Source organism: Rhinolophus hipposideros, assembly GCF_964194185.1.
Source record: "Rhinolophus hipposideros genome assembly, chromosome: 9".
NCBI lineage: Eukaryota > Metazoa > Chordata > Mammalia > Chiroptera > Rhinolophidae > Rhinolophus > Rhinolophus hipposideros.
In genome coordinates this window covers 62,433,027-62,447,217 of record NC_138055.1, presented here as the reverse complement: position 1 = coordinate 62,447,217, position 14,191 = coordinate 62,433,027, and positions in this window count along the sequence as shown.

Here is a 14,191-nt window from a genome sequence, read left to right as displayed (position 1 = left end):
GGAGGCTATTGCAACAATCAGGTGAAAAAGATTATGGTTTGGAACAGAGTGGTAGTGGGAGGAAGTGAGAAGCACTTGGATTCAGAATATATTTTAAAGGTTGAGCTAAGCAGGATTTGCTTACAAATTGGATGTTGGATATGAGAGGAGGGAGTCAAAAACGACTCCAAAGTTTTGGGGCAGGGTATCCAGAGGAAGGAGTTGCTGTTTACTGAGATGTGGCAGCCTGGGGATACACTAAATTTTGGAAGGAGTCAAGAGATTCATTTGGATCTGTTATGTTTGGGACTTCCAAGTAAAGAAGACTGTTAAGCAGATGTGTAAGTGAGTCTGGAGTTCAAAGGGGAAGCTCTGGGCTAAAGTTCTAAGTGTCAGTATCAGCAGGAGATAGATAAAATTTAAAGCATGGAAATTAGCAGGCTAGAAAGGAGAAAAGACATGAGAAATGAGCCCTGAAGTACTCCAACATTCAGGGATAGAGAAAAAATAACAAGGAACCTGCAAAGGAGACAGAAAACAAGCTGGCGGTGAGATTGAGGGAAACCAAGAGAGAGTGATGTCTTAGAAGCTGCTAAGCCAAATTTCTGAAGATTCCCCTCAATCAGATACTCTCCCTATGGATAAGAACTCTTCATATGAAGAAGACCTATAGCTGATTATTCCCTGAAAATTAAGGAACTCAAATACTCGTGTATGCCTAAATTAAGAAATAATAAAACATTTTTTAAAGTTTCATTACACTTGTGGGACTACGAATAATATAAATTAATTTTATCTTAATCGTCTTAAATGTTTAATCCTGTTTTCAATAAAAATGAGCTTCATAAAAAGAATTTGAATTAATATCCCAATCTGTCATTCTTTTCTATTGTGCATATCAGCTTAAGTTCTCCTCTTAGAATCTTAATATTTAATACTTTTGTGTAAAAGTCCATGGGGTACATTTTTTTCTAATGGAAAGAAATAACTGATTGCTAATATCTGCATCTTTTAAGCCTCATATAAAAAGATGAACCATTTCTATTTAAGTGAAATGCATTATTTGTCAGTCTTTAGTAGCCACAGGTTTAGGTGGAGGTCTGAGTTACAAAACTCATATTCAGTAAGTAGAAAATTTTTTCTAGTTTAGAGCAAGTGGTTCTTTAGTAACTTGAACTAAACCAGGTTGGTTTCTGTTTGGTGTTTTAGGACTTGTTTAAAAGGCTTTAGCACTTACAGGCACTGCACTTCTGCTCCTATTTGAAATGCAGTATGAGTATCTCAATCATTATAAAAGCCACCAGACATGTATCCTAATGAAGACAAATGTGCAAATAAGATATGTGTTACTCTTGAGTGTGGGCCAGCATGACAGATTTTTAAAAATTCAAAAAGCTGAGAGTGATCTTAGAAAGTATGTAGGCAAATCCTATTGTTTTTTAGGTTAAGAAGATGAAGCCAATTGCGTTATATGATTTGTCCAAAGTGTCTCAACTAGTTTTTGAGGAAATTGGGGTTAGAACCCAGGTATCACACTTCCAGATCCCTTCTCTAACTATGGAGCTATATTTTAAAGGAAAAAAGTAGCAGGATTAGAGAAGCTCATCTGATTGTAACTCAATGTAGGGTCTCTGGCCATTTTTCTTCTTTTATATCAATACTCCTTTGATTTAATATTTCCATGATTTTGCTGAACTTTAAAATAATCTATTAAATAGCAGATGTAAGGTATCATCATTCTCCTTTTATATAGGTGATAAAATTGAGACATGGAGTTTTATTTTCTTCTCCAAGATCACAGAGCTAGTAAATGGGACAGGACCCAGGTCTTCTGAATCCTATTTAATGTGTCTTTCTACAATTAGTCAGATCAGGAGAAATACATAAATTATTTAACAAAATAATCTCAGCAGGAAAAAAAGCCCACTTTTGTGTTGCACACCAGTTGGGAGACAAGGGGGACAAGCTGATGGTGGGAAATGGAATGCCTGAAAAAATAGTAACAACTAACAGCGTTGCCATAGTAACAAAACTGAGCAATTACAGGCATAGATGCAAATTTCTCTGAACAAAAAGAATCAAATTCTATGAAACAAGATAATTTTTGGTCAGTCCTTAGATAGTTTCAAAACACCAACTGCACAAGTGCAAAGATGAATAGATTTTAATTAACATCAGTTTCCGGGTGAAGACGTGGGAATTTTAGTTCACTGCAAACAGAATGTGATCCAATGTTATGATATGACTGTCCAAAAAAAGCGAATGCAATCCTGGGCTGCAGTGAATGAGGATGTATGGAGTAAACTTCACTGGTTATACAAAAGTTGGATCACATCTTGGTGCCACATTTTAAGAAGGATGCAAAGAACTGAGCTTCATAGAGAAGGATGACCAGAATAGAAGTCTGGAAGCTATTTCCTCAGCGGAACTTTTGAAGAACTGGAGTATTACTTTGAAAACAAGGAGAATTAAAGGTTCTTTAAATTTATTCATTCACTCAACAAAAATTTATTGAGTATCCACTATATGTCAGAGTAGTAGGGTTGGGGAACTGTGTGGAGAATTTTTGATAGAGGAGTGACGGTATCGCACATGTTTTCAAGGCATCATTCTGAAAGTTATGTTGAGAATAGGGTGTGGCAAGGGAGGAAGCAAGGAGACAAATCAGGAGGTTAGTGCATTAATTTAGGCAAGAGCAGATATTAGTTGCACCAGCGTGTAGCAGTGGAGGAAAAACAAAGTGATTGCATTTTAGATATGTTTTTAATTTGGGATATGTTTCGTGTAAGTGAAGAGAAGATTTAAAAAAAAATACGTTAAACTTAATTTAAATTTCTGTGTCTCAGAGGATAGCACAAAAACCCATGGATGGTGTCGGAAGGGAGAATGGGAGCAGAAGGAAAGAATTTGCCAATTGGTAGAGTTTTCAATGGCAGAGAGGGGAAGTGGGTAAGGGGGTGGGAAAAACTGGAACATGCCTCTTTCTCTCCAGTGTCAGACCACTTTGACTCAGTGTCACAGAGGCAGAAAAAGTTCCTAACTTTCAGAAATATTATAGAACTTCAAAAAGTTCATGAAATTAGCCATATAAATTGCAAACCACCAAACTGCTATTGTATATGTTCCACAATGGTGTAAAAATAACACAATATTGAAAAAATATAAAAGGAGTGTAAAGAAAGACTATGACCCACTGGCTTGCAGAGTCACTTAGAATTACTACTTTCAAGTAATCTGCATGACCACCACCACCTCACATCACCATTCACCCTATAATCATGTTTTTTACTCTACGACTATGGAACATAATAGAAGAAACTAATAGGAAATGGAAAGCAAAGCTAAATATGGACAAATATTTCCACACCAAAATATTATGATGGGAGAGTAATTGAAATTGAACTCAGAGGACATAAAAATCGTACCTATGCCATTTGGGAAGAACTGGAATGTGGGCTGAAAGTATGACTAACATAAAAGCAAAGAACTGTAGCTATTAAAAGTATAACAGTCATGGGCTGATTGTCGGACACCTACGAGTATTCTTAGTAATTGATAGAAATAATTTGGTGGTAATATAATCATGAGTTATAATTCAATTAGTAATTATAAGTTAAGCCTCATCACTGTTGTTACACATTTGTGTATAAACTGAATTATGTTGTTGATGTAAGAGATAGTTTAATTCTTTAATACATTTATGTATTAAGTGTCTTCTATGTGCCAGGCAATGTGTCAGGGATACAATCCTGAATAAGACAAACACTGTCCCCTGTCTTCAAGCAATTTACAGTCTGGCTCAGTGGTTCTCAATGTTAATGTATTTGAAAATAACCTAAAGAATTTATTACAAATGCAAATGGCCAACTCCTTCCACTCTTACCCCTGAAAAAAATGCTGATTAAATAGATCTAGAGTGAATCCCAGGAATCTATCTCCATTTTACACAAGTATCCCAAGGAGATCCTAATGCAGGTGGTCCACAGACACCACTTTGAGAAGTCACAAAATGTGACAGAGAGTCACTGAGGAGAGACAACAGACTTCTATCAGCCTCTCAGGGGCAACAACTGGTGACTAGAATCAGGATGGCCACTTACAAATAAGCAGGGATCCTTTGGTAAGAAATATTCATATTCAGTAGGAAATCTTGGATGATTCCTAGAAGAGGATAACTTCCAATTCCCAGGCTACACTTTTTCCCAGGGTCTGGCCTTGTGGGGACCATTTACCCATCAAGAGCATGGGGGACCAATTTGCTAGGTACTCCCAACTTCACCTTCTGCCTTGTTCTGCCACACCCACTGCCTATGGAGGGATATACAATTAACCTGCCCTTATGTCTTCTTAGCTAATTTGACCAAGGATGAATATATAACCCAAAGCCAGCCAATCTACAGGCTAGTCAGAGAGGAAATTTTTCTCTTTTGATAATCTAAACTAAGAGACATAGAGTTATAGTCACTTGATTGTAGATTAAACTAAAGGGTGGTGAACAGTTACTATGAGATGGTTAAACAGGAACCAGCAAGAGTAGAGACCCGAATATACTATATGTAGAAAATAGCGGTGAAGACACAAGAGAGACACAAATATGAAGCAGAACACTGGACCCCTGAGCAATCAAAAGAATAACCTCAGCCCTGACTTCCTATTTCCCAGCTCCATTTCCCTCTGACCCAGCTCTAATTCTTATCCTTAGTGCCTTGAGTGTTCTTTCAACAAAATTCTCATTTTTCGAGTCAACTAGAGTAGATTCTGTCCATTGCAATCAAATTGTCCCTAAGGTAAACAGAGACTAGATTCTTCGGGGGGGTGGGTGGGGGGAAGAAAAGCTACCTACCCATTTATGTATACTGTCTTGATTAGATTTGAATTGCAAGCAACAGAAACAAACTCTAAGATAATTAAACTGTTGGAAGGCTACTGGGGGCACTTAGAATTGAGATTAGAGGACTAAGTTCTGAAATGAACAGTAACCAAGGTAACATAAATTAATTTGGAAGCAGAAGGTATAGCCACTACCTCCTAACTGGAATGTGTAGCTGGCACACGACCTCTGGGTTGAATAAGCTCTAACCAGTCCAATTCGTGCCACATTCTCTCAAGATTAAAAAACTGGCCAAACCTAGGGCACGTACCTATGCCTGGTTTTATGAGAGCAAGGAAAGGAAGGACACGCCCTTTGTTTCCAGAGTGGGAGGCAGGCACACAGTTCATCTCCTCTGAAAACCATACACCGTGGAAAAGATGCAATTCCTAAAAGGAATTTGAGGACTTTGTGAGTGGGAATGGATACCAGAGATACTTTGAAATAGAAATAAGTAGCAAGAGACCATATGCTTACCCTCAGACAGAAAAAATTTACAGAGATGACTTGTTCTTCAACATAAAAAATAATGTTCTGATGATTAGAGAAATGGAATAGCCAAGTTTGTGAAATAATGAACTTGTCACTCTAACTGTTCAAGCAAAAGTTAGATAACCATTTGTCAGTAACATTGATGGGATTTCTAAATTGGATGACAAATGGGCTCAACAACTTGTTCTTAATAGTACATGAAGACAACACATTTCGAGCCATCTATTTATTTCACATCTTGGGTTATGGGTTCCATATAACTATTAAATGCTTTATGAAGTAGCTTTGCCTTTTATGCATTTTGAAATTATTCTTCTAAGTCTTAAACTTCCCTGCTTATTTTCCTGTCCCTGCATCTCGAATTGTGATTGCTGAAGTAGCTTTACCTTGAGCTAAAGGTATAATCTTGCCCTGCACTTTGGGACCACATTTGTTCCCAGGCTTAGGAAATGAGAAGAGGAGCCACAAGAGCCCCCAGATGGAGGGTGACCAGCTCAACACACAGGCTGCATCACAGCACAGGCGGTCCTGATGCTGGTATTCCAATTCCCTGGTAACCAGGGTAATGCTTTGTTTTCTTGTAGTGAACACTTCATCTGGCACACCTGTCTCCCCACGGACTTAATTTCTTGTTGCCGAACTGCCTGTTAGTCTCTACTTCTGAAGATTACGCTTTTGAATGTCTGACTGTATCAGGCAGGAGGATTCAATGCTGGAGATAACCACCTGAAGTCTTTTAAGCAGAAAGGGATTTAATATGGAGATTACGATCATTACAAAAATCACTGGAAGTTTGGGTTATAACTTGAGGTCCAGGAATGACTCCCCGAACACCATGAAAAACTGACCTCCCAGGGAAGTTATCTCCTCTGCCATCAGAGGTCTGGAAGCTGATGTGCCGGCCACTGCAACTGCCTCTTGAGAACAAGGAAACTGGAGACTGGACAAAGAAGACCTCAGAGTTCCACGATTGTGTGTCATCCATAAACAGCCAAAAGCAGAGGTAAGAAAACCTCCACTTTAGCTCTGCCTTTTCAAATATGTGTAGGTGCATCTAATTGGAATTTAATCAAATATAGAGCTCTGGTGCAAGGAAGTCTAGGAAATTTATTATCTAGTTTTCCATCTACTTCAGTACAGAGAGCCACACTAGAAGGAAGTGGCAATAAACGCCAAGTACCATATCCAACACATCAGGTCTACGTGGCACTGGAAGTCCTAGCCAGTATATTACAGCATGAAAAAATAAGTGAAAGGCATACAGTCAGAAAGGAAGGAGTGAAACTATTTTTATTCACAGATGACATGATTTTACACAAGGAAAATTATCACTGACCTACAAACAAACAAACAAACAAAAAACCCTGGAAGAATTAAGTACGGGTATAGCAAGGTCCATGATACAAGGTCAACATAAAGAGGTTCAGCTATATTTCTCCATATGGGCAATAAACAAGTGAAACCTAAAACGTTTAAAATACCATTTATAAATAGCATTAGAAAACATGAAATACTCAGGGGTGGATTTTATAAAATATGTGTAAGATCTGCACATTGAAAATTATAAAAAATATTACTGAATTGAAAGAAGACCTAACTAAATAGAGTTATATCATGTTCACAGATTGGAAGACAATATAAAAATGTACATCCTACTCCAACTGACCTTTAAATTCAATGCCAGCTCAATCAAAATCTCAGCAGGTTTTAAAAAAAGACATTAATAATCTGATTTTAAAATTTATATGAAAAGACAAAGAAGCCAGTATAGTCAAACGAATGGTGAAAAAAAACCCCACAAAGTTAGATATCTTACACTACCTGACCTCAAGACTCTTGGTTTCCTGGACCCAATTCCAAGTGTTTGTGGCAGGGGTGGGGGTGGAAGGTAGCATGGGAGGGGGAGGCCTCCCACACAACACCAAGCAATTCTCTGGCACCAGCAAGGTCTCTGAAAACTCTACTCAATTCTGGTATTATCGACCTGTATAGACGGCAACAGATTCCACACGTAAAAGAAAGACTCAGTGACGCAAGACTGACACGCTCCCACCCCTGTACTTCTGACTAACTGGCTATAGATAGATCAGAGGTTCTCCATGCGGTTTGATTCATTTTCTGGAGTGGTTCACAGAACTCAGAAAAACCTTTGCTTCCTAGATCCCTGGAGTATTATAAAAGGATAGAACTTGGGGACAGCCAAATAGAAGGGATGCACTGGGCAAGGTACATGGGAAGGTGTGCAGAGCTTCTATGCCTTCTCCAGGCAGCCAACTCTCCCAGCACCTCCAGGAGTTCAACAACCTGGAAGGTCTCCAAATTCCATCCTTTGGGGCTTTTATGGAGGCTTTGTTGCACAGGCATGATTGATTAAATCATTGTTGATCAATTCAGCCTCCAGGCCTTCTTCCCTCCAGGAGGGACTGAAAATTCCAACTGTCTAATCATCTAATCACATGCTTTGTTCCTCTGGTGACCAGCCCCCATCCTTAGGCCACCTAAGGGCATTCCAATGTCACATCATTAACATAACAAAAGACACCTTTATCATTCTCTACACTTAAGAAATTCCAAGGGTTTTTAGGAGCTCTGTGCCAGAAATGGAGATGAAGACCAAATATCTATTTCTTAATATGAATCACAATATCGCAGAGACATATTCTAAAATTATAATAATCAATACAGTGTGATATCAGTATAAGAATAAAGATATAGATCAATGGAACGAAACAGTGGTTCCAGAAATACACCCACACATATATGCTCAATTGATTCTCCACAAAGGCGTCCAGGTAATTCAATGGGGGAAAAGGATAGCCTTTTTTAATAAATGATGACAGAACCACTAGATATCTGGGAGGAGGGGAGTATAAATTTCAATTCTTGGGCTGGCCTGGTGGCTCAGGCGGTTAGAGCTCCGTGCTCCTAACTCCGAAGGCTGCCGGTTCGATTCCCACATGGGCCAGTGGGCTCTCAACACACACACACATATACATACACACACAAAAAGGCAAAAAAAAAAAAAAAAATGTGAATAAATTTCAATTCTTCCTCATACCATATACATAAATGAAGTTGAATGGATTACATTTTACAAACATAAAACCTAAAATAAAATACTTCTAGAAGAAAACATAAAAATCTTCGTGACTGACATATACAAAGATTTCTTAGGATACTGCATAGCTTTTTAAGATTCAAAGAGCTTTGGAGTCAGGCAGATTCTCTAGTTTTGCCACTGATGATATTTAAACTTATAGCCTACTTATTTTATAATTCTTAATCCAAGTTTCCTCTTCAGTAGGACTTTTTGTAAAAATTAAATGAAATATTATATACAAAGTATTTCCACTCTGTTTATTGCATAGTATACACCCACAAAGTGATAGCTATTAATATAAACAAAGGTAACTGTCACATTCATTGACTTTTATAAGATTTGCATAGATTCTAGCCTGATTCTGCAATTTTCAAGCATCCCAGGTGAATAACAGCCAGGTAGCAAATTGAAGCTGAGATTTGCATTTTAAGCTGGAATTCCTAAAGTTCTGATCATTTTTTTAAAAAAAGTGATAAATTGAATGTCATTAAAACTAAAAACTTCTAATTTATTTTTAACTTTAATTTTTTTATATTAGCTTCAGTTTTACAAAACAGCATAATGATTATACATTTAGACCCCTCACAAAGTGATAACTCCCTCCCCCAATCTACTACCCCTCTGACATCGTGTATAGCTGTTACAATACTATTGACTTTATTCCCTGTGCTGTACTCCACATCCTGTGACTATATATATATATATATATATATATATATATATATATATATATATATAATTATAGTTGACATTCAATTTAATGAAAAGGTAAACCACAGACTGGGAGAAAATATTCACAATACATGTATCTGATAAAGAACTTGTATCTACAACAGTCATAATTCAATAAGGCAAACAACCCAAATAAAAAATGCACAAAGTATTTAAACAGACACCTCTCAAAAGAAGATATACAAACGACCAATAAACACACGACAGCATGCTCAACATCACAAGTTATTAGAGAAATGCAAAGTAAAACCCAGTGAAATACTACAACACACCTACTAGCATGGCTACAATTCAAAAGGGTGAGCATACCAAGTGTTGCCCAGGATGTGGAGCAGCCAATACTTTCATACATTGCTGGTGGGAACGTAAAATGGTACGCCCATCTTGTTTACAATTTGGCAGTTTCTTATAATACACACACCATACATAAACCACAGTCTACACTTCCCATATATAAACAATAATGTAAACAGAGCCACTTTAAAATAGAGGCGGAGCTGCCATGCAGAGGATCTGCCTTGCGTGCCTCAAACCTTGGGATGTTAAAAAACAAGGAAAAATAACCTTTGGACTGGGTCTAAGCAACGTTGTTTCCCCAAAAACTGTTTGCAACCATAACAAGAAAGCAGTTATTATGACTACTGGACTAGAAATTAAGACCATTATTTAGAATTAATATTACTATGCTATGTTATCTGTACCAATAGAAATGCATTCCGGGTACTGATGTAATTGTTCCCCTTCCCTTTCTCATTAAGCACCCATTGCCTTTGTCTCCTAATTGGAACATTATTTGAGCTTCTGCCTGAATGAATGATTCCCAAATAGCTATTCCTATTGATCTCAAAAAAATGCTTGTTTGCCTCTCACTGTGAAAGGCCTTTTTATTTTTAGGTTAACACGTATAATTTAGCAGTTCGACTTGGTATTTGCTCAGGGGAAATGAAACATATCCACACAAAGATTTAAATATGAATGTTAATAACTTTATTCTTAATGGACAAAAACTAGAAACAATCTATCAACAGGTGAATATATTAAAAAAAATTTGTGTAACTACTAAAAGTGAAACTGCATTGGAACTACTCAGTAATAATAAGGAATGAACTACTAATACATATCAATCTGGAGATATTTCAAAACCTTTTTTTTTAGTTAAAAAGTTAGACATGAAAGAGTCCACAGTATATGCTTCCATTTATTTGACATTTTAAAACAGGAAAAATTAATCCACAGTGACAGACAGAAGAATGACGTTTGCCTTTGATGGGAGGTGGGGAGAGAATGACAGCAAAGAGACATTTTGAGTGAACATTTGCCTTTACTTTGAATGGAATAGTAGTTACATGGGTACACTTTTGTCAAAACTCAACTAACAATACACTTAAAAAGGTGTATATTATTACATGTAAATTATGTATATCAATAAAATTAAACTGTAAAAACTCAAACTATATACTGTATGTACCTCTGATCGTAAAACAAACCCCCAATTTATACCCCATGTTCCTACCCCCTGCAAAGAACATATAATCATATCTTTTTTTTTCCTACACTGAAAACACTGGGGACTCGGCTGGCCGTTCAAGGCCATGGATTTTCCATCCTAGAACCATGGCCTAACTTGTCCATAACCTCGTGGTGAAGGCCCCGGTGCTGGTAAACACTGCTGCAACTTGAAACCTCCATTGGCCACATTTTAGCACTATGCCAAGGTGAGCTGTTTCCTCCAATCCCTGAGATCCCTACAGCTATTCAGAGCTTGAAAAAAAATCTTCAATAGTGCTCAAACTGGTCACTTCAAACAGCTCACAGTTAGGAAGCTCTGCTGAATGGTTTAGTGGCCACTGAGGTGTGGATGCAGTTTTATGTCAGCGAGATCATAAGCAAGTGTGACACCCATGGCTATAATGTTTGAAGACCAATCTTTCGCACTGTTTCTTTTTGGTTTATTATTTGAATGTTCTTGGACTATGTGAGATCAGGCTGCTATTTGAATAAAACATGTCCAAAAAAAAGAAAGAAAGGAAACAACACTGGAGATGATACATCTGAGACAGGTTAGTTAGTATGTTGCTGGGTAGACAGGGAGGTCCCTGGTGGAATAAACAAAAAAACAGCCATATCCTGAAACTCCAGGCTCTGGAATGTCTGCTTCACTCCAGGACAAAGATATGAGAATGTGCCTTGAGGTTAATAAATTATCTCAAATCCCTTTTGACTGGGCAAAGGAGCAGATGGGATAGATAGGAATGGGTTACTTGTTAATTCCTTCAGGATGGGCAAACAGGACAAACCTGATAGATGAATTCCATTAGAAGGCTCCAGCCCCCTTCCCCAAACAGGCAAGGGAAGGTATAAAAGTAAGAAAACTTTTGCCTCAGTCACTGGGCACCCCTATTCGGGACCCCCTCCCGCTCGACAGCTCTGACCCTTTGCTTTCAATAAACTATCTTCCTTTATAACTTTTTTGCTTCTCCCTGGTTCATGTGTCCATTCTTTGTCTTCACAAGACGTGATTCGACCCACACCCAGAAACTGCCGGCAGATCCCACATCATCTACATCAATCCTTTAAATTTTTTCCATTTGCTATGCAAAAAGAGGTATCTAATTGACTTGAATTGACCAGATATTAGTGACTGTTAGTGTCTTTGCTCTCTCTCTCTCTCTCTCTCTCTCTCTCTCTCCCTCTCCCTCCCACTCTCTCCTTCCCCCACCTACCCCCTCTCAATAGTATTACTGTCTCTCTCCTCTTTTTGAGTCAAAAACATGAGAACTATTTTGGCTTTCTCCTAGCCCTATCTGTCATAATCATTTGCAGGTCAATCGCTAAGTACTTTGTAAGAGTATTTGCATCAGCACCATTTCCTTTCTCACCATTACTTCTGCCACTTTAGTTCATTAGACTTTTTTATTTACTCTATTGTATAAGCAGACCAGCTAAGTTAAGCACTTACCTCTAGCTTCTCCTTCCAGTCCAACATACTTTCTGTTCTGTAGTTAATTTTCTGAAGCATGTCTCTATAATGGTGCTCACAGGATCAAAAGCAAACAACAAAAACAAGTTTCCGGAGACTGCTTACTAAATAAAATCCCAATCCCAGCATTCAAGATACTCTAGAATTAAGCTGCAGTCTGCATTCCCAGATTTACTTTCCATTATTTTCTTACATCTACTCAGGCTGTATAGTGTAATGGTTGAAAACTATTATTATTATCTCTTATTAACAAAAGCAACATGGAGATCCAAGTATTTCGAATATTTCTAAATAAGCTGTGCAAAAGGCAACCTCTGACACTTCATCAAATATTCAGAAAGCCCTCTAGTCATAAGCCACAGCTGTTTCTATGGTCTGGTTTTCTTGCAAAGCATATGTTTCCTTCAGTTCTACTACCATAAAAATGATGCTTGCCTTCTCTTGTGTTACTCAGAGACATATTTAGCTAATTCATTCTACAAACAAGGATTCATATAGAGAAAATGGCCTTTTGAACCTGAACAAATCTGTACTTTAGATAGTCAAGTTACCTTAGTCATGTTTTCAGTATAATTTTTTTCTTTGTCTTAAATTATACAATCTTTATTAAAGTCAACAAATATTTATTGAGGACTAACTCTGTGAAATATACTGTACTAATGCCTATAGAAAACTAAAAGATGAATAGGGTAAAGCCGTTTAAACACCTTGTAATCTGGTAAAAGGTCAAGATAATAAATCCTGAAAATCTTTAACTTAAAGTAAAAATTTTTTGAACACTCCTAGAGGGATATAAAATGCCATACAGCGGCTGAAAGAAAGGACAAGCCTTATCCGGTGTGTGAATCAAGGTTTTTTGACAAGGTCCTGGAAGGAGAGGTACTATTTTGACAGGCAGAGGTAGTTCAAGAAGGCTTTCTAGGCAGAAGCAGTATTAAGGATTATTGATTGAAAAATCAACTAAGGTAGGCGGTTTGTCATGAAAAACGATTTATTCAGGGGAAAAGGTTGCAACCCAGTGCGTGCAGACAGTCTGGCCTGCGTGCCAAGATGGAGGGGTATTTATAGAAGGGAAAAGGAAGAAAAGGAAAGGGGACGTTAGAACCATAGAGCTGTTATAAACATAGAGCTCTTCCTGTAGGATTCTCATGTGTAGAATTCTCATGATTATGAAGAATGTGAGAAATTCCATAAGATCTTGCTCCTCCCATAGACCCTCCTGACTGATGATGTTTGCTGAAAGTTCCAGGTAGTCTTTAGCACTATAAAACCAAAGAGTTTAGAAAAGTGTTTGGGGTTTTCAGGGAGGAACCAGTGTGCCAAGCTGACTGTGCCATAAGTGTTCTTAAAGTGTGCCATAGTGTTCTTAAAGGGGCAATTAGACCGCTGTCAGTAGAAAGCCTGGAGTGGAGTGGCGGGCTGAGGGGTTTAGACTTTTGTCCAAAGCAAAGAGCCTGTTAAATAGTATATAGCAAATGCATGGTTGCCACAATGTTTGAGGACGATTACCCTGTAAGGATAGCAGAAGAAGGAAGGAATCGGAAAATAAGGAGGAAAACTAGGAGGAGAACTCAATACTGGGTGAAAAGTAACACATTGGGAGGAGGGAGTCATAAAGAGGAAAGTAAATAGAAGTGGCATTTCAAAAAGTTTTTACAGGGCTTAGAAATGTATATTAAAGGTAAAGGAGGGGAAGGAAGATGAATATTGGCTGCGCAGATGCATTACACAGGCACTGGGCTCAAAGATTTTGCCGCAGCATGTGGGCAACGGAAGAGGAGCAGCAAAGAGGTCTCCAAAGTTTCCAGATTAGGGAATGGCAACAATGCTTGTAACATTAAGAGAAACTGGGTAATTAGGAGGTAGTTTAATTTGGATGTGTTGAGCTTGATATTCTGGGGGAATACTTAGGTGGTGATCTGTCATACAAATTGAAAATAAAACAAGGGAGCCCAGGAGCAGCGCCCAGGTCGGTGACAGGTTGGGAAATCAGCCAGAAAGTAGTGATAGTGAGAGCTGAGGATAAGATCTCCAAAAG